The sequence below is a fragment of the Protomyctophum bolini genome (assembly GCF_963924005.1).
Source record: "Protomyctophum bolini genome assembly, chromosome: 20".
In the NCBI taxonomy this organism is placed as follows: domain Eukaryota; kingdom Metazoa; phylum Chordata; class Actinopteri; order Myctophiformes; family Myctophidae; genus Protomyctophum; species Protomyctophum bolini.
The window spans coordinates 29,530,661-29,553,161 of NC_137881.1; the positions used below are offsets into that span (position 1 = coordinate 29,530,661).

Sequence of the window (22,501 nt, forward strand, 5' to 3'; positions counted from 1 at the left end):
CCTCTGACCGCCCAGCTGATTTCTATAAAGACGGATCCCTCGTCGGGACTGAGTCCACAGGACAGATGACCATTCGTAGAGTTTACAAGTCTGATGGAGGATTCTACAAGTGTCACATCTCTGACCTTGGAGAGTCACCGGAGAGCTGGATGCATGTGAGAGGTGAGACATATAGTTTCTAACAACGTTTCTATTAATTTATTTCAACAGTTTTTCTTTGTAAGTTGACATAGTCAGTGGATTGTATTATATTGTTTATCCTTAATACAATGCCATTGGGTGGTATAGTGTGGGTCCGGGACCATTTGCATGAACTATTACACAATTTGAACATTCACTTTATTTTACACAATCTGTGTGAATTTGTGTGAATTCTATAGTGTCAGATGACACTAATTCCGCATGGGATTTGCATGAAAATACTTTTTTTAGAAAAGTTGATCCAGAGAGATATTGATCCATGCAAGAATAAGACCAACGTATCAGATTCAGAATATTAAATTATAACTCATGCTATAAATACATACTAAAACTTAAGAAAATACACATTTCTTTATGAGAGGCCTCCTATACAATGCCATATGAAAGGGGATTTTGTTTTCCATATCTGGGTCTTGTATAGGGATGGGGGAATTCCACTGATATGTGTGTCATTTGACACATATCAGTGGAATCGAGATATAACCTGATTGATTGTTGTGTTTTGATCAGCCACCCACACTGCAGTGTTTGACCTCGTTTAACGCTGTGACATGCATTAACGCTGTGACATGCATTAAGTTAGATCTGATCTGTGATCTGATCTGTGCTCAGTAGAGTCGACCTCATTCAGTGGTTTTCTGTTTCCTTTAGAAGCTCCTGAGAAGGCTGACTTCCTGCACAGGTATGTCCTACCGTCTGTGTTGGGGACTGGCCTCCTTTTGGTCCTCACGCTACTGCTGGTGGTGCTGGTGTGCGTCAGGAAGAGACACAGGGGTGAGACCGTGAGAGTGAGACTTAAATTGTACTGAAAATGATTTCCTATTAATTAAAGGGACACTTCACCCTTTTTGCAAAAAAAAATATGTTAATGACGTTTAGAAGCTTTAGAACACTTTCCTGGGGGGTCTTTTATGTGTGTAATATGTGATTTTAGATATTTTAGACTGTAGCAGTGAGCCCGGTGTCTCTGATGTCATGGACACTGGGCTCACTTCCTTCCTGGACTACATGTTGTCTCAGTAAGACAGCTCTCCCCCTATCCACAAGGAGGAGCAGTGCACCAAATAATTATGGGAATTGTAGTCCAGGAAGGTAGAGAGACCAGTGTCCATGACATCAGCTACAATCTAAAATATCTAAAACCACATATTACACACATAAAGACCCCCAGGAAAGTGTTCTAAAGCGAACTAAATGTCATTAACATATATGTTTTTGCAAAAAGGGTGAAGTGTCCCTTTAATGTCGGTTGATTGATGAAATGCATGATTTGTTGAGAGTCACTGATGTTACTTACTGAAATTCACAGCAGGAACTAAATAAAACGTGTAGATTTGTTCCAAAATGTCATATACAGTATAGGTTATAGGGCAGGTGGAAGAAAACATACATACGTGCAGACATTATCGGAGTAGATACAAACATTCATCACTCAGAGAGTGCATCTGTCTATATACACAGGTATTTTATGCATGTAGTCACATGTACGTAATTATTCATGTACCACAGTATCTGTGTCTAAATGGGCGGCTGTGGCTCAGGAGGTAGAGCAGGTCGTCCAATGATCCCTGTGGGTCGGCGGTTCGAATCCCGGCTCCTCCTGTCCACATGTCGAAGTGTCCTTGGGCAAAGACACTGAACCCTACATTGCCTCCAATGAGTCGGTCGGTGTAAGCTCGCCACCATTGGTGTGTGAATGTGGGAAGTGAGGACGCTGGCGTCGACTGTTCGCCGCTTCACCTCCCAATGTATGAGTGAATGAACCGTTGTAAAGCACTTTGAGCACTTCGGAAAAGCGCTATAAAAATGCAATTCATTATTATTACTAAATTGTTTATTACTGCTGTGTATATAGATAATATGCTTTAGGTCCTCAGCAACCTATACAGCATGGCACTGAAGATCTAACAGAGACTGTACTGTGTTGTAGGTAACTCAGAATGCCAGCCTTCATTTGTGACATATGCTGACATCACAATCACACAGGGGAGACAAGCTAACAGAGAGAGAGGTATACAGAAAATAATTTACACAAGCACGCACGCACGCACGCACGCACGCACGCACGCACGCACGCACGCACACACGCACGCACACACACACACACACACACACACATTTGAGTTCAGAATAATATAAATATAATGTTGTTCCAGCCTTGTTGGTATATATATGGTATGAATTATTATGATGTAAATTCTGTGTGTGTGTGTGTGTGTGTGTGTGTGTGTGTGTGTGTGTGTGTGTGTGTGTGTGTGTGTGTGTGTGTGTGTGTGTGTGTGTGTGTGTGTGTGTGTGTGTGTGTGTGTGCGTGCGTGCAGGTGTGTCTACTCTACAGGAGACCGTGTACTCTTCAGTAAAACAAGGTGCCACCTGAAGCCAATTAACGTCATTGTTTGATCATCAGACTTCAGGCCCATTCACTTGGATTGTTAATTGTTTGTAGTTGTACTGTATGCTGCAGTGCAGACAACTCTATGACATATTCATCGTACTGTGTTAATAATGGTTATGGTTAATGAGATGTTTTAAGAATATATTTAATCAAGTAACTGTAAACCTTTATATTTGATGTTGCGACTATATCTCCATACATGGGCCTGATGTGAAGTTAACCATTATTCCCATGGGCTACGTTACGTATGATATGTGCCGAAAATAGCCGATCTACAAGCTCATAACGGATTGCGTTGTCACGTGTGGTGAGCTTGGAAATCAGATGTGATTAAAAGCCTGCCTGGGAGGGAGATCCACAGGTGCGGGGTCAAACCGAGACCATTATAGGGCCCTGCTGCACTGCTAGGCTTTTACAAACAAGAAGTAAAACCTTAAAATCTATATTCTAAAACTCACATACGTATACCCTGCAGCGAAGGGCAAGGGTCGTTGTGCATATTCTCACTTTATATCTCTTAATATGTGTGAATTAGAGACCTGCGGATGGAAGATTTAGCCGCGGATAACCGGATTTAAGGGTCATTAAAATATATTATAGATTTATATTGGATAAACCGCGGGTGAAATAATGCAGGGAAAAAATGAATGGCATCTATCTATAGGCTTAGTATAGCTTTTAAAACGCACAAAATATCAGCAAAATCTCACAATCGGTGGTTGCGGATATAAAATTGGAATAATTAATTAATGCGGTTGGATACCGGGCGGATTATAAATATGCACACGCGAATTCGGGTGACAAAAAAAGCTCATTCGCAGGTCTCCACTAAGGGCTGTATTTTGCGTGTCTTAAGTAGCAGGTCTTATTCCCTATAACTTGAGTAAACTAAAGACCTGGAGGCGTGATCAATGCCATTTGGCTATTCTGAGTGTTTACTCAAGTTAGGGAATAAGACCTGGTACTGAAGACACGCAAAATACAGCCCTTAGTCTCTAGTGTGAATATTTTGTCAGCAGCAATCTGTAGCAGTTGCAGTCCTTGTTATGTCACTGACATCTGGAATAAAGTGCATTGCACCAGTCAAGTCTACATGGAGGAGATCAAAGGCATATTGGATGACCTTTTCTATGTCTATTCAGGGGATCGCCAAAAGAGGCGTAACAAGCATTCAGTTGTGTCGTCGAGCCGAGGCATTATTGTTCCTTGTCTTTGTTTTCCGTGTCTGGACCAACCCATGGTTTTACTATCTGAAGACAGACTGACTGCATATCTCACACGCACACCGGAGGCATGCCCTGATAATAATACAGATGCAAAAGAAGGAAGGTTCTTTAGGTTCTTTATTATTGGTCTCCCGAGGAAGAAATTTGTCTTAGACAAAGGGCCCGCATGCAAGCGTAGCCCTGCTAAAAAGTGAAATTCACTTGCTGGAGTAGTAGTAGGCTATATTTTAGTCAGACGTTATATAAGATTAAACCACATGGCGCTCTCAATCTGATTCGTAATGGGACCTAATGTTTTGCATGAATCACAACGTTATCTTTGCAGTGACTTTAGTCTCAATGTGTTTTTTACTGGTTAAATAAAGGTTAAATAAATAAAAATAAAACTATTGTACCTATGTCACGAAATAGCATTGCATATGCATGGCTATAGTTAGGGGTCTAATGATATAGTAACGGCATCAAAATTCTATTTTAATTCCCGGAATCGAAGTATGTCAAAATGTAAACATGCGGCAACATTGACTTTGTATCGTATTGTTTTGCAATTTAAATAATCAGTATCGAATCATTTTGCAATGCGAAAAATTGATTGTATCAAATACTAAGTTCTTGTGTGCTGTATTTAGCAATTTTAAGAAGAAAAAAATCTCATTAATTGAATTCGTACAACAGACAGAGAGATTTGACTTTGACCCAAAAAGGCACGTATATTTGCTGTAGGCCTATATATTTACATAAATCTGAGAGGGTACAAATGGAACCAAATAAGCTCCCCTCTCCAATATCCATGTGCAGCAATAGACACACCTGGCAAAGGTAGCCTAATCAAACCCTCATGCAGAAACAAATAACATTGAACCTGTGTGTTTACTAGCTGAATTAACACAGAAGTAGAAGAAATACAGTATATTTGTAGATCTTATCACCTCTGGTGGGAAAATGTAAAACGTACAGTTCCTTATCAAGAAGACATTAAATGGAAAGGTAGAATAATATTAAACAATACAGCAAAGACCCTCAGTCCAATCATTCTGTAAAATGAACTTGGAACAGCAAATAGCCCAATCGTGGGCATGGCATGTGCAATGGTACTAATTTAGTATTAGATATATAGAATTTGCAATACTCTGCTGATTTTGTTTTTTTAATTGTTGCGAATGCAGTGAGCACTTACTATGAGACCTAGCAGATCATGTCTGTCTGTGTGTGTGTGTCTGTCTGTCTGTCTGTGTGTCTGTCCCGCTATCCAAATATGGAGTGTGTTGCATCAGCAATCACTCAGCTCCATATATGGGCACAAAAGGGGCCAGGTCCACTCAGCTCCATATATGGGCACAAAAGGGGCACCATATAAGGAGTCCCCAAAGCAGCTATACGTCCAAAACCCAAATATGTACGAGCTGCGTTCGCTTCCCGCGTTTGCGCGTCTTACTCGTAGTAAGTGCTCACTGCGTTCGCAACTACTGTTGAGTTAAAACTCGTAAATGGAGCATGGATCTTCTACAAGACACCTCAGACTTCAGACAACTACATCTCCCAGAGTGCATCAGCTGCAAGATGGCTGCTGGTGCTCATTTGGCTGATTGAACACCTGTTAAAGACTGTAAGTAGCCTTGCCGAGTCATGAGGCCCATATAGGGCAGGAGCCTATCTCCTGTTTCTGTAGCGTGAGGCAGCTTGAAGTACACCCCGTGGACATGACGCTAGTATGTCGCAGGGACTCCAACCCTTGATGCTGAGTGTCAAGCAGGGAGGCACTGGGTCCCATTTTTAGAGTCTTTGGTATGACCCGGCCGGGGATCGAACCCCCGACCTCCCAGTCTCAGGGCGGACACTCTAACCACAAGGCCACTGAGCTGGTATAGACATCAATACTGTACTTAAGTCATTTTTTTAGGTATTTGTACTACAATTGTTTGCATTTTTTATTTACTTTGGAGATTTAACTTTTGATTAGAAAACATGCATTATCCACTTCAACGCTATACATTTTGGAAATGGCCGATCTACAAGCTCTCAATGCGTCGCAACGTGACGCATTGAGAGCTTGTAGATCGGCTATTTTCAATAGATTTTGACTTGTGAAGTGGGACATTCTGCAATATGAGAACTTTTACTTTTAGTACATTTTGATGCTGATACTGTTTTACTTTTACATTTTCAATTCCGTACTTTTACTTGTAACGAAGTAGTTCTAAATTGCAGTATTGGTACTTTTTACTTCAAGTCAAACGTTTTCCACCTCTGTCCTGCTCTTCATGCCTATACTGTCCGCAGATGAAGCTGTGTCTCCTGATCTGCGTGGCCTCCATGTTGGCTCCAGCTGTGCCGGCTCCCAGCCTGTCGCCTCAAGGTATGTACACACACGGGCTTTAATTTAAAAGGATAGTTCACTGCGGGTCACTCATTAATTAATCCACAAAACTATAGCGTCATTTGTATTGTCCATTCTTGAGTCTTGAGTCAAGACTCAAGAATGGACAACATAGTCCATAGTTCTATCACACGGAACTACGGTATCTGTTTTTTCCCTGGAACAACAAATGCAGATAATTCTGGGGGTCCTTGACATGAAAAATGTTGAGCACCACTGACATAGAGAAACTGTCATGATTTAGAAGACATTTGGTAGAATCGTCATCGAACAACTCATTAACCATTATGTTTTGGTAACAGAGGACAGTAACAACTCATTAACATTATGTTTTGGTAACAGAGGACGGTGGTTATTGGAACGCCTGGTTCAAGTGGGGGACAGTGGTGGTAAACCACATCAACGGCAATACGGTGAGTCAATAATAATGCTGCTCAGTTTTTATCACTTCAAGAACCGTGTATACAGTCATGTAAATTATTATAATAATTATTATTATGATTATATTTTTTGCTGGATTCTGTTGAGCCTTTATAACTCCTATACTCTTCATTCTGTTCTCAGGCGAACATCCAGTCCAATAAGCAGACTGCAGATGCTAATAAGGTGAGTCAATAATGCTGCTGTTCAGTTGTTACGAATGACTATTACCCTTATTATTTAGATTTAGATTTTAGATTATTTTTATTAGCATATGCACTCCATAGGCCTAGACCATATGGCCATATGACGTCATTAACTTGCGACAGGAACGGGTCCTATTGAGTGAAATTTGCTTTATTTATGAAAGAAATCAAATAATGAAGGTGTTTTTATTTTTACATTTTGTTTGATATTTTATTCTTTTATCTTTAGGAATAGGCTACCCCATTGATGTATAGTATCTCGTTTTCGAGAGGGTCCTAACTGTACAATCAGTATTTTAGTTGTAGTTGTGTATAATGATTTAAGGCATATTTGTATTAGCTGCAGGGTTCCTTTTAAACTCTACCAACGAGACAAGGGAATTAAAGCATCCAGCTAAGGCCTATAACACCACAAACGCAACTAACTGACATCCGTAGCACACAGTGAACTGACACAGCAACACAACACAACACAACTAACTGACTTCAGTACCACACAGTGAACTGACACAGCAACACAACACAACTAACTGACTTCAGTACCACACAGTGAACTGACACAGCAACACAACACAACTAACTGACTTCAGTAATTATTATTATTGTTGGATTCTGTTCAGCCTTTATAACTCCATCTCTTCTTTCTGTTCTCAGGGGGAGATTGAGATCCTTAAGGTGAGTCAATAATCCTGCTGTTCAGTTATGAATTATTATTATTATTAGTAGTACCCTTATTATTATTTTTATGTTCTATTAGCATATGCATTCCATTGGCCTAGACCATCTGGACATATGACATCATTAACTTGTGACAGGAACAGGTCCTATTGAGTGATTTTTTTTATTTTTTTTTGTTATGAAAGAAATAAAATATTTAAGGTGGTTTTATTTTCACATTTTACTTGTAGAGAGTATAAAGTTTTAAGGCATATTTGTGTTATTAGCTGCAGGGTTCCTTTTAAACTCTACCAACGAGACAAGGGAATTAAAGCGTCCAGCTAAGGCCTATAACACCACAAACACGACTAACTAGTAACTGACATCAGTAGCACACAGCAACACAAATAACTGACTTCAGTAGCACACAGTGAACTGACACAACAACACAACTAACTGACTTCAGTACCACACAGTGAACTGACACAGCAACACAACACACTGACAGACATCAGTAGCACACAGTGAACTGACACAGCAACACAACACACTGACAGACTTCAGTAGCACACAGTGAACTGACACAGCAACACAACACACTGACAGACTTCAGTAATTATTATTACTAGCCCTTACCCGTTGTGAGATATCCCCCCCCTTGTGGCCGTGGGGGCTACTGCGTCCGGTGCGTTTTTAATTCACTAATGATCATTAATGTGTCAAATCAAAAAAAGGGCTTCGTTACGCCCTCCATATTCATATGGTAAATGCCTGTGTGAAAAGCGGGAGCGATTGGTGCAGGCAATGAGGAGCTACGGCGGTGTTTCTGACGCACTGACAGACACTCAGACATTGTTAGAATTATAGTATGATGATGATGATGATTGTTGGATACTGTTCAGCTTTTATAACTCCAACTCTTCATTCTGTTCTCAGGGGGAGATCGAGATCCTTAAGGTGAGTCAATAATGCTGCTGTTGAGTTGTTACAAATGACTATTATCCTGCTACCCTAATAGACAGGGGTACATAAGCACAGTGGCCGTTTATCCAACAGCTTTCTCCGACCGAACCACACTTTTACCACACATCTCTATATGCAAAATAAATTCGGCACACTCCCAGAATACATATAGGCTACATTTAATTGAAAGAAATGTCTTAATTACTCTATAAATATTGTTTTACATCACCACACGATCCCATGGGACAACTTTCTGTGACGTCAAAATCGTCATGTTTGCCAAACTCTCCACCAGCACATAGCCTCCTCCCCCTTTCACTGCTCCTCTGTGCTGTGTGTGACCGACCCACTGTACTACTAAACGGTGAACAACAAAGTGAACAAACAAGACTCATGCTTGCCACCGCCAACAACTGGACTGGAATACATCATGCCACGATGAAAACGCTCCGCACTTTCTCAATACACGCCACACGCCAAACGTTTGCGAGCCAGTCACGCAAAAGAAACCAAAACAGGTCATCACAGCATGTTGCATGCGTGTGCTTCTCAGCTTCTCCAAACATTTGCCTGTGCGTGCTTCTATGCGTGCTTAATCATTTGCACGCCCGTGCATCGTTTGTTCTTTCTGTGCTTTTCCCAAATCACATCGTGTGTGTGTGTGTGTGTGTGTGTGTGTGTAAACATTTGCCTGTGCGTGCTTAATCGCTTTCACGCCCGTGCATCGTTTGTTCTTTCAGTGCTTTTCCCAAATCACATCGTGTGTGTGTGTGTGTGTGGCGCGTCGCCCTCCAGCTGCAATTGCGAGTGTGCGCAGATTTGAACCCAAACTCACGCACTATCCATGCACATTATTAATACTCGCCTATATTTACTACATCGCCCTGTGTGTGTGTGTGTGTGTGTCGCGTCGCCCTCCAGCCGCAATTATTACTCGCCTATATAACGACACTTTCACCCAGTATGAAGCTAAATGTGGAAGCCGTGTGTGTCACACCAAAACTGGTGACCTATACAATCCTGTAACGCCGTGCATTCTGTGCTTGCGTGCGCATTTCCCAAATCTCAGTGATTTATCCACACATCGCTCTGTGTGTGTGTGTGTGTGTGTGTGTGTCGCGTCGCCCTCCAGCTGCAATTGCGAGTGTGCGCTGTGTGCAGGGCACACTACTGAGTTTAAAAACACAGCTGAAACATGAAGTGGAATCTTTTGTTTGTGTAAAAAAAAAAGGGAATATCAACAAAACATATCTGTTTATTGTACACAATGCAATATTGAATGCAATGATATGGTGTGTCCTGTAAGCCCATGTGGGCTGGGCGCCTTTGGTGCATGACACAAAAATAAAGAAATCTATCTATCTATCTATTCAGGCCCATTCAATTAATCTATCACTACATTAGTTGCCTGTTCAAACTAAACTACACTTTATGAAATCATTGTTGCAGCCTACACACATATATTCAGGCCCATTCAGAACACATTTCCCAAATCTCAGTGATTTATCCACACATCGCTCTGTGTGTGTGTGTTGGCGTGTGTGTGTGTCGTGTCGCCCTCCAGCTAATAGACAGGGGTACATAAGCACAGTGGCCGTTTATCCAACAGCTTTCTCCGACCGAACCACACTTTTACCACACATCTCTATATGCAAAATAAATTCGGCACACTCCCAGAATACATATAGGCTACATTTAATTGAAAGAAATGTCTTAATTACTCTATAAATATTGTTTTACATCACCACACGATCCCATGGGACAACTTTCTGTGACGTCAAAATCGTCATGTTTGCCAAACTCTCCACCAGCACAGAGCCTGAACACAGCTGAAACATGAAGTGGAATCTTTTGTTTGTGTAAAAAAAAAAGGGAATATCAACAAAACATATCTGTTTATTGTACACAATGCAATATTCAATGCAATGATATGGTGTGTCCTGTAAGCCCATGTGGGCTGGGCGCCTTTGGTGCATGACACAAAAATAAAGAAATCTATCTATCTATCTATTCAGGCCCATTCAATTAATCTATCACTACATTAGTTGCCTGTTCAAACTAAACTACACTTTATGAAATCATTGTTGCAGCCTACACACATATATTCAGGCCCATTCAGAACACATTTCCCAAATCTCAGTGATTTATCCACACATCGCTCTGTGTGTGTGTGTTGGCGTGTGTGTGTGTCGCGTCGCCCTCCAGCTAATAGACAGGGGTACATAAGCACAGTGGCCGTTTATCCAACAGCTTTCTCCGACCGAACCACACTTTTACCACACATCTCTATATGCAAAATAAATTCGGCACACTCCCAGAATACATATAGGCTACATTTAATTGAAAGAAATGTCTTAATTACTCTATAAATATTGTTTTACATCACCACACGATCCCATGGGACAACTTTCTGTGACGTCAAAATCGTCATGTTTGCCAAACTCTCCACCAGCACAGAGCCTGAACACAGCTGAAACATGAAGTGGAATCTTTTGTTTGTGTAAAAAAAAAAGGGAATATCAACAAAACATATCTGTTTATTGTACACAATGCAATATTCAATGCAATGATATGGTGTGTCCTGTAAGCCCATGTGGGCTGGGCGCCTTTGGTGCATGACACAAAAATAAAGAAATCTATCTATCTATCTATTCAGGCCCATTCAATTAATCTATCACTACATTAGTTGCCTGTTCAAACTAAACTACACTTTATGAAATCATTGTTGCAGCCTACACACATATATTCAGGCCCATTCAGAACACATTTCCCAAATCTCAGTGATTTATCCACACATCGCTCTGTGTGTGTGTGTTGGCGTGTGTGTGTGTCGCGTCGCCCTCCAGCTAATAGACAGGGGTACATAAGCACAGTGGCCGTTTATCCAACAGCTTTCTCCGACCGAACCACACTTTTACCACACATCTCTATATGCAAAATAAATTCGGCACACTCCCAGAATACATATAGGCTACATTTAATTGAAAGAAATGTCTTAATTACTCTATAAATATTGTTTTACATCACCACACGATCCCATGGGACAACTTTCTGTGACGTCAAAATCGTCATGTTTGCCAAACTCTCCACCAGCACAGAGCCTGAACACAGCTGAAACATGAAGTGGAATCTTTTGTTTGTGTAAAAAAAAAAGGGAATATCAACAAAACATATCTGTTTATTGTACACAATGCAATATTGAATGCAATGATATGGTGTGTCCTGTAAGCCCATGTGGGCTGGGCGCCTTTGGTGCATGACACAAAAATAAAGAAATCTATCTATCTATCTATTCAGGCCCATTCACTTAATCTATCACTACATTAGTTGCCTGTTCAAACTAAACTACACTTTATGAAATCATTGTTGCAGCCTACACACATATATTCAGGCCCATTCAGAACACATTTCCCAAATCTCAGTGATTTATCCACACATCGCTCTGTGTGTGTGTGTTGGCGTGTGTGTGTGTCGCGTCGCCCTCCAGCTAATAGACAGGGGTACATAAGCACAGTGGCCGTTTATCCAACAGCTTTCTCCGACCGAACCACACTTTTACCACACATCTCTATATGCAAAATAAATTCGGCACACTCCCAGAATACATATAGGCTACATTTAATTGAAAGAAATGTCTTAATTACTCTATAAATATTGTTTTACATCACCACACGATCCCATGGGACAACTTTCTGTGACGTCAAAATCGTCATGTTTGCCAAACTCTCCACCAGCACAGAGCCTGAACACAGCTGAAACATGAAGTGGAATCTTTTGTTTGTGTAAAAAAAAAAGGGAATATCAACAAAACATATCTGTTTATTGTACACAATGCAATATTCAATGCAATGATATGGTGTGTCCTGTAAGCCCATGTGGGCTGGGCGCCTTTGGTGCATGACACAAAAATAAAGAAATCTATCTATCTATCTATATTCAGGCCCATTCAATTAATCTATCACTACATTAGTTGCCTGTTCAAACTAAACTACACTTTATGAAATCATTGTTGCAGCCTACACACATATATTCAGGCCCATTCAGAACACATTTCCCAAATCTCAGTGATTTATCCACACATCGCTCTGTGTGTGTGTGTTGGCGTGTGTGTGTGTCGCGTCGCCCTCCAGCTGCAATTGCGAGTGTGCGCTGTGTGCAGGGCACACTACTGAGTTTAAAAACACAGCTGAAACATGAAGTGGAGTCTGTCAACTCCCGCAATTTCTTTCTTCCCATATTGCGCTGCAACGACACTGGGATGAGGCTCCCGAAGGGGGCCGAAATTCTAGTTACTATAATTATTAGTAGTATTACCCTTATTATTATTTTTATGTTTTATTAGCATATGCATTCCATAGGCCTAGACCATCAGTAGTACACAGTGAACTGACAAAGCAACACAACACAACACTGCTGGATTATGTTGATTGTTGAGCGGCACCTTCATAACTCCAACTCTTCATTCTGTTCTCAGGGGCAGATCAACATGAATAACCAGTTTGCAGTTGTTAATGCGGTGAGTCAATAATGCTGCGGTCCAGTTGTTGCCAATCTATCAACTAACTACTTCAAGAACCGTGTATAGTCATGTAAATTATTATACTAATAATAATTATTCTGGGTGCCTGCCATGCAATGGCAGAAACACAGGTTGAAATCCGAAACCAATACTTAATCGTAATAATCATCAAGACACGAAACTTTGACCGCTATGGCCGGCCACACGGTTTACCAAAGCCCCGCAATATATACATCGAAACGTGCGGCTCGGCCGGGAATGGTGTGCTTGTGCTTTTCTTTCCGTTTCGAGTTACCGTGCCGACGTAATTCGCAATAAACAACGCGAAAAATGCCCCATGCAAAGTCAATGGGGAAAGGCAGGTAAAAACAGAAAATTACGTCACGTTACTCACGTTACTTTGGAGCCACATTACTCTGGCATACTGTTACGTAGAAACACGATTTAAACGTCAAACAGCACACGAGGCAATCGTCTTTGTCGTGGTTCAGACGGAATTCGAATACGTTGCACGGTTTGCCCGCTATCGCAGTTCAAAGTGTGTGTGGTCTGAGCAAAAATCTCGACTTAGAGTGTCGCACGCCCAGAGAGAGAGCGGGTCAGAGTGAGAGGCCAATGTGAAAACTGTAGCGAAATTCTCCGAACAAATCGTTCTCACGGCCAAAATATTAACTTTACACGCATGGGTTTCGGTAATTTTGTAGCCACACTCGTCCTCTTTCACCCAATGTCACAACCACAGCCCAGATTCATATGGTACGTGACCTACAGCCCTGAAAGCGACAGGTGTACCATCATAATGTGTCATGAAACGCCATGTTAACTGCCTGAATGAGTCAGCAATTTTTTCATCACAAACACAATTTCTTAACTCGCTCTTATAACCACGTTTTTTATCGTACCAATACCACGATCGCACACGGCGTACCTCAATGTCTCGGGTCACTCACGGCGAAAACAAAAATCGCATTCGACTTTTACTTTTTGCGCTAGAGCAATTTGTTCGGACCGTATGTCTTAACAAATTCTATCATTGAGTCAGTGTGCTGACTTTCAAGTGTTTGCATTCGCATAGACTAGCCCTGCCCCAAGCTCAGGTGAAATTGATACTTTGTTAATGATTCAAGGTCAAGTTGACCACCCCTCAAACACGCGCACACACGAACGCACATGCACACATGTGCACGCACACACACACACACACACATTGAAAGTCAATAGAGAAAATCGGGGAAACCCGTAACTCTGTCATTTCTCAACCATTTCAGACGCGGGGTGGCTCGCCGGAACCGGGCCGCCCCCCTGAGCGAAACCAAATGGACACACGCACACACACACACACACACACACACACACACCAACACACAAACCCTCTCTTCCTATTGGCTGGCCTTTACACAGCTCTAACTTTTGCTTGCAGCATGCTACAGTCTTGAAACTTGCTCCATGGACTTGGACCACCAATAGGAGCACGCTGTAAATGTTTAATTGCTTAAGCCCCGCCCCTCTGTCTTCCTATTGGCTGGCCTTTACACAGCTCTAACTATTATTTACAACATGCTACAGCCTCAAACTTTGGTACATGGACGTAGACCATCAAGAGGAACAAGCTGTAATGGCATAATTGCTTAAGCCCCGCCCCTCTGTATTCCTATTGGCTGGCCTTTACACAGCTATAACTTTTGTTTGCAACATGCTACAGTCTTGAAACTTGCTCCATGCACTTAGACCAAGTTGACCACCACTCACACACGCGCACACACAAACGCACATGCAAGCACATGCACACATGTGCACGCACACACACACAATGGAGAAAATCGGGGAAACGCGTAACTCTGTCATTTCTCGACCGTTTCAGAAGCAGGGCGGCTCGCCAGAACCGGGCCGCCCCCCTGAACGAAACCAAATGGACCCTTACAGCTCAGACATCTTAGCATTAGCATGTTAGCATTAGCATGTTAGCATTAGCATGTTAGCATTAGCATGTTAGCATGTTAGCATGGTGGTCCGTGGCTCAAATGCTGCACAGACTTGGCGAGCTTCAAGCACCCAGTAAAATTTCTTGAAATTTTGTTTCTAGTTTGAACTTGCCGTGACGTTGGCGGACGTTGGTCGTAAAATCCGCTCATTTCCTCGTCAGCTCAGAGGGTGGTGTACCAGTGATCAGGAGGGTGGTGTACCAGTGATCAGAGGGTGGTGTACCAGTGATCAGGAGGGTGGTGTACCAGTGATCAGGAGGGTGGTGTACCAGTGATCAGAGGGTGGTGTACCAGTGATCAGGAGGGTGGTGTACCAGTGATCAGGAGGGTGGTGTACCAGTGATCAGGAGGGTGGTGTACCAGTGATCAGGAGGGTGGTGTACCAGTGATCAGGAGGGTGGTGTACCAGTGATCAGAGGGTGGTGTACCAGTGATCAGAGGGTGGTGTACCAGTGATCAGGAGGGTGGTGTACCAGTGATCAGAGGGTGGTGTACCAGTGATCAGAGGGTGGTGTACCAGTGATCAGAGGGTGGTGTACCAGTGATCAGGAGGGTGGTGTACCAGTGATCAGGAGGGTGGTGTACCAGCGATCAGGAGGGTGGTGTACCAGTGATCAGAGGGTGGTGTACCAGTGATCAGAGGAGGGTGGTGTACCAGTGATCAGAGGGTGGTGTACCAGTGATCAGAGGGTGGTGTACCAGTGATCAGAGGGTGGTGTACCAGTGATCAGGAGGGTGGTGTACCAGTGATCAGGAGGGTGGTGTACCAGTGATCAGAGGGTGGTGTACCAGTGATCAGAGGGTGGTGTACCAGTGATCAGGAGGGTGGTGTACCAGTGATCAGAGGGTGGTGTACCAGTGATCAGAGGGTGGTGTACCAGTGATCAGAGGGTGGTGTACCAGTGATCAGAGGGTGGTGTACCAGTGATCAGAGGGTGGTGTACCAGTGATCAGGAGGGTGGTGTACCAGTGATCAGAGGGTGGTGTACCAGTGATCAGAGGGTGGTGTACCAGTGATCAGGAGGGTGGTGTACCAGTGATCAGGAGGGTGGTGTACCAGTGATCAGAGGGTGGTGTACCAGTGATCAGGAGGGTGGTGTACCAGTGATCAGAGGGTGGTGTACCAGTGATCAGAGGGTGGTGTACCAGTGATCAGGAGGGTGGTGTACCAGTGATCAGAGGGTGGTGTACCAGTGATCAGAGGGTGGTGTACCAGTGATCAAGGCATGTGTATATTTATCCTGAACCCACGTCACCCCAAGTGCAATGATGAATTCCACAGGTAACCTGCATGCTCGTAAATGTCCGTAAGATAGATAGATAGATAGATAGATAGATATTCTTCAAATAAAGCATAATTATTATACACAGGGTACAGTGGAAAACAAATGAGACAAATATGTTAAAACAACTATAACTGAGAATAACTGATCTACAAGCTCACAGCACAACTCTCTGTGATGTGTTGTTGAGCTTGTAGATCAGCTACTTTAGGTGCGCGACATCAAACAAATATATAATGAATTGAATCCACATGATAATCACGCAAACATTTTCTATGATTCCAGAAGTCTGTACCTCAGAGCAGAGTCTCCAACTCCCAGCCTTCACTCTGTGAAGAGTGACTTTGTGTGTGTGTGCGTGCGTGTGTGCACGCACGCACACAGTTAGTTAGCATCGGCAAATGTCGGACTATTGCCCGTCGGAAATTTTGGCGCGTCAGATAAAAAGACCTTCACCCACTATTATATGTATTCGTGTCCACAGAGAGAGGTGCGTTGTGACCGAGGCTGATCAGACACCTGGACTGAAGACACCCAGTCAAACCACACCTGGACTGAAGACACCCAGTCAAACCACACCTGGACTGAAGACACCCAGTCAAACCACACCTGGACTGAAGACACCCAGTCAAACCACACCTGGACTGAAGACACCCAGTCAAACCACACCTGGACTGAAGACACCCAGTCAAACCACACCTGGACTGAAGACACCCAAAAAGGAAAGGAAAGGGAATACGTTCAAGAACTTGTTTACAGCCCGCAGGCCCAGTCAAACCACACCTGGACTGAAGACACCCAGTCAAACCACACCTGGACTGAAGATACCCAGTCAAACCACACCTGGACCGAAGACAACCAGTCAAACCACACCTGGACTGAAGACACCCAGTCAAAGTAAGAATGTGCACTCATTGAAAATTCATAGTCAGACTAAATGTTCAATTTATCTGTATCAATTAGATCTAAGTGCAAATAAGGAAGCTAAACAATTATCAACTCTGAACAAAAACAGCTGATCTTGTGTTGTTACCTTTGGCAAAATGTTTCTTATCAAAAAGCAGATTTTCTGGGCGTAATTAATTAGCAATGTGTGCTGTAAAAGATGTAAAGTTATAAATTAAGTAATTAACCTGAATTTTTTAAACATCATTTCAGATGTCCGTCTGCAGGTTGATTTGAACGATTATAAGGTCAGTTTGAAGGTCAGTTTGGACAGTCTTGATGGAGTGAAAAACCACATGACGGAAGAGTCTGGAGACTCCGTCACCAGCACCTACTCAGAGCTCTACATCTCAGCCGGACGGAGTGAAGGGGTTAATAGCCAACATGAGGTGATACAGCTTGAGAGAACTTCCAACATGAAGACCTTCCATGACGATGCAATCGACTGCTGTAAAGTCTTTAAGATCATCCTCCCTGGCAGAGAGAAACACAGCCAAACAGTTCTGACCAATGGCATCGCTGGCATCGGAAAAACATTCTCTGCGCGCAAGTTTGCTCTGGACTGGGCAAGAGGTTTGGAGAATCAAGATATAGATCTCCTGGTTCCCTTTTCATTCCGGGAGCTGAACTTGGTCAGAGATAAGCGGTACAGTCTTCTCAACCTGATCCATGATTTCCACCCAACGTTAAAGAAGGTCACAGCAGAGCAGCTCGCTGCCTGGAAAGTTTGCTTCATCTTCGATGGCCTCGATGAAAGCAGTTCTCCGTTGGACTTCGACGAAAATGAAATCATCTCTGATGTCACAGTGACATCATCGGTGGATGCTCTGTTGACGAACCTCATCAAGAGGAATCTGCTCCCCTCGGCCCTCCTCTGGATAACCACCAGACCTGCAGCAGCCAATCGGATCCCTGATGCATGTGTTGACATGGTGACAGAAGTGCGAGGGTTCACAGACCCCCAGAAGGAGAAGTACTTCAGGAAGAGATTCAGTGAAGAGAAGCTGGCCGACAGAGTCCTCTCACACTTGAAGACATGGAGGAGCCTCCACATCATGTGTTGCATCCCACTCTTCTGTTGGATCATTGCTACGTCAATTATGTTGAGGACACACACCACGATAGGAACGCTGCCCAAGACCCTGACTGAGATGTGCTGCCACTTCCTGTTGGTTCAGACAAACACGAAGAAGCAGAAGTATGAGGTGACTCATGGTGTGAACAAGAAAGACAAAGAAAAGGGGACTCAACAGCAGCTCAGACTGACAGGGATGTTCTTCTGAATCTGGGCAAGCTGGCGTTTAAACATCTGAAGAAAAGTAGCATCATGTTCTACCAAGAAGACCTGAAAGAGTGTGGTCTTGATGTGAAAGACGCCGCACTGTACTCAGGAGTGTGCACACAGATCTTCAAAACAGAGAGTGTGCTGTTCCAGAAAACGGTCTACTACAGCTTTGTTCATCTGATCATCCAGGAGTTTCTGGCTGCAGTCTACCTGTTCCACTGTTTCACACAGAAGAACATGGAGGTCCTGAAGCCATTCCTGGGAGATGAATACAACAGGAAACGCTCCCTCTCAGGCTTCCTGAAGGCTGCTATCAAAAGATCCCTGAAGAGTAAAAATGGCCGCCTGGACCTCTTAGTCCGCTTCCTTCATGGCCTCTCACTGCAGTCCAACCAGAGTCTGTTAGGAGGCCTGCTGGGTCAGACAGAGAACAGTCCAGACGAGGAGATCCAGAAAGCCATCCGGAACCTGAAGACGTCTCTAACTGATGGTGATACCTCTCCTGACAAATGTATCAACATCTTCCACTGTCTGATGGAGATGAACGACCACGCATTACATCAGGAGATCCAACAGTTCCTGAAGTCAGAGAACGGAACAGAGAAACTGTCTGAGACCCAGTGTTCAGCTCTGGCCGTCATGCTGCAGATGTCAGAGGAGGTTCTGGAGGAGTTGGACCTGCAGAAATACAACACATCAAAGGAGGGGCGACTGAGACTGATCCCAGCTGTGAAGAACTGCAAAACAGCCAGGTTAGTGTGGATGTTAACATGTTAGATCACTATATACTTCATTCATTCATTCATTCATTAAAAGAGAGAGAGAGAGAGAGAGAGAGACCCCCTCACTTCATATTTTTTTGAGTATTGCAATCCAATTCAAGTGTGATTTGTGTTTAGTATATTTAGTGATATCAGGGTGATTTTGCCATGGCATGCGGTCGTACAGACTGTTCATCTGTTGACAGAACATTTCTTCACTTCACTGCCATAGAGTGGAACAACAGCAGCGAGTTGGGATCGTTTTAATTATTTAATGTTTGTTTTACAATCAAATGACAACAGTGGAAAGCTATGAGCACATTTCAATTAAATATGTGTTACTCACTGCCGCTATTTGCTTAGCTATCCAAACACACACATTTCAGACAGCACCACAGGGAACCTCCTTGACAGTGAACATGGTCTGTTCTGTTTTGATCATCTCTGATTTTACATTTAATCTGTAATTACAGACTTGTTGACTGTGACCTCAGAGTGAAACACGTTGAAGTTGTGGCTTCAGCTCTCAGCTCCAATCCGTCCCATTTGAGAGAACTGGACCTGAGTGGAAACGTCTTGAAGGATTCTGGACTGGATCTCATCTGTGCTGCACTGAAGAGCCCAAACTGTTGTCTGGAGACTCTCAGGTCAGATTCAAGTAAAGTTCTGTTATAGTAAGTGATTATAATGTAGTTATGATGGTGGTAGTATTTGAAGAGTGTGGATGAGGTTAATATCATGGTAACTCACACTGACCATAATATTGATAAGATACAGTGACTAATGTATGTACTAGTCTTTATGCTGAGATACCACATTTAAAACCTAAACACCTCTGAGTGGTTCAATGTGTTATGTTGTCAGAGTGTCATCCCCTAGTTTTGAATGATATTTATATTAACTATTTTGCTGCTATCTAAGTTTATAAACGTAGCGAGGCTAACGGTGCCTAATGGTGCTAACTACACGTATGTGCGGAGACAACCGTATACTCCATAATGAAAGCGTAGTAGCTTAGGTCAGGAACCCCTTTTGGTGTTTTAACCCATTTTGGGTGGGAACCCTTTTTGGTTATTTAACTAAGCATTATGTTATACTTTAGCTATTGAAAAATAGCAGATCTACAAGCTCATAGTGCGCCGAGTGGCACGCCACCCAGTGGCGTGCTACGAGCTTGTAGGTCTGCTATTTTTTTTTAATCGTGAATGCAACACAAAGCTTTGAATATATAAATTCTTTCAGAAGACGTTTTTTTTATTTTGACGTCAGGCCTAAATGGGTTAAACATTATGTTATAATTTAGCTATTGAAAAATAGCAGATCTACAAGCTCATAGCACGCCACCGAGTGGCGCGCTACGAGCTTGTAGGTCTGCTATTTTTGGAAAATCGTTAAAATGTGGCGCAAATCATTGAATATATATTTCAGAGCGAACATTTTTAACTAAAATATTTGCTTCTGGGGGGTCCCTGGAACTACATATTTTCAGATGGTGGTCCGTGGCCCTATAGAGAGAATTCTGGGGGTCCTTGACATGAAAAAGGTTGAGCACCACTGACATAGAAACATACTGTAGGTTTTTCAGAAAAATGTTAGGATTTAGAAGCCTTTTATTTAATCGACCTCAGTCCAAAATGGGCCAATAGCGTTTCTGTGCTTGCTCAGTATGAAGAAAGTGTCCAGAGATATGAGGGACTGAGACAGACTACCCTTCAGTAGCCAGGCTTTTATTTCCGTTCACATCGGCAGAGTAGAGAGAGAAAGATGGACGGACTTTTAGTGTTGTTCACTGTGTGTGTGTGTGTGTGTGTGTGTGTGTGTGTGTGTGTGTGTGTGTGTGTGTGTGTGTGTGTGTGTGTGTGTGTGTGTGGATAGGCCAATCACAATGATTGACACATAGGAGGAACAATGATAAACTGTAGCCTCGCATGGCCAGTGTTGGGAAGTACCAACTACAAGTCAAAGCAACAGAGGGGTATTATTAGACAAAGTTCGACTGAATAGAAACAAAAGCTGCAGTAAAACATGTAAAAACCCAGACTATTTTATATCAAAATTGGATCACCCTCTCTTGGACTCTAAATACAATTAGCTCACCCTCCCTCTGACTACAATTAGAAAGGCATCACCCTCCCCTCTTTTCCTCCATGCCCCCCTTTTCCTAAAATTCAAGTGGTCCCTTAGAACATGCCATTGTGATTCACATTGAATGTGAATGTGAACCACATTCAATATGATTCACATGCAATAATTCACATGCAATGTGAATCTCTCTCTCTCTCTCTCTCTCTCTCTCATCTGGTTGTATTCTTTATTTAGACTGGAGAACTGCTGGTTGTCAGAGAGATGCTGTGAAGTTCTGGCCTCAGCTCTAACTTCTAATCCCTCCCTCCATCTGAGAGAATTGGACGTGAGTCTCAACATGGTGAATGAGTCAGGAATGAAGATGCTGCTCTCTGCTGGGCTGGAGAATCTCAAGTGAGTAGACCCTGTTGTGGGGCCCGGTTTACAGGAGAACCTTTTGTGGGTAATGTTTGTGGGGCATCACCACAATTTTACTATTTTCAGACATGTGATGATTGATGCATTGTTGTTCTACTTCCTACAGAGTGAAACACTGTAGTGTCAGCTAGTGGAGGGAGACGTTGTGTTAGACAGTCAGACATTGATGCATTGTTGTTCTACTTCCTACAGAGTGAAACACTGTAGTGTCAGCTAGTGGAGACGTTGTGTTAGACAGTCAGACATTGATGCATTGTTGTTCTACTTCCTACAGAGTGAAATATGGTGGAGAAGATCGGTTCAATCCTCATCTCATGAAAGGACGTGAGTATCTCTCACTATTGACATCTTATACAGAGTTTTTTAACACCTACTGTATAGTTTGGTAGACTTCAGGGCTGTAGTTGTAACATTGTTGGCTGGGTTTGCTTTCACATTGTAGTTTGTCAAGCACGCAGTCTGGCGCGCACACAGTGCATCTTCAGGCGTGTGCGTGTTGGTCAAACAAGGATTTCATACTCCTTAGTGACACGTTGCAGACAACTACAGCCTTGGCTGAGAGATAAAGCCAGTCAGTAGAAATATGTTGGAGATCGGAATGACAGAAACACTCACTCGCGTGTTCTCACTCACATATTTGAATGTGGGCCAGATATGGTAGGCCTGAGGCCTATATTGCTATAGTCCTGAGGCCTACCATACCGGCCTGACCGCTCAATAAAAGAATGCTGAATTAACTAGCTTGTATTGGTAACTTTGACTGCACAATAGCCTCCCAT

At 42.9% G+C, this 22,501-nt stretch overlaps 1 pseudogene across 1 annotated transcript; it reads left to right on the top strand.

Annotated features, from left to right (window-relative positions):
- The first annotated feature begins 149 nt into the window (after positions 1-149).
- On the top strand, positions 150-21,702 carry LOC308335315 (protein NLRC3-like; annotated as a pseudogene). The gene is made up of 10 exons: positions 150-162; positions 853-989; positions 6,103-6,178; positions 6,542-6,612; positions 6,764-6,805; positions 7,480-7,500; positions 8,419-8,439; positions 17,402-19,211; positions 19,694-19,867; positions 21,540-21,702. The product of its transcript is annotated as a protein NLRC3-like (transcript).
- The last annotated feature ends 799 nt before the right edge of the window (positions 21,703-22,501 follow it).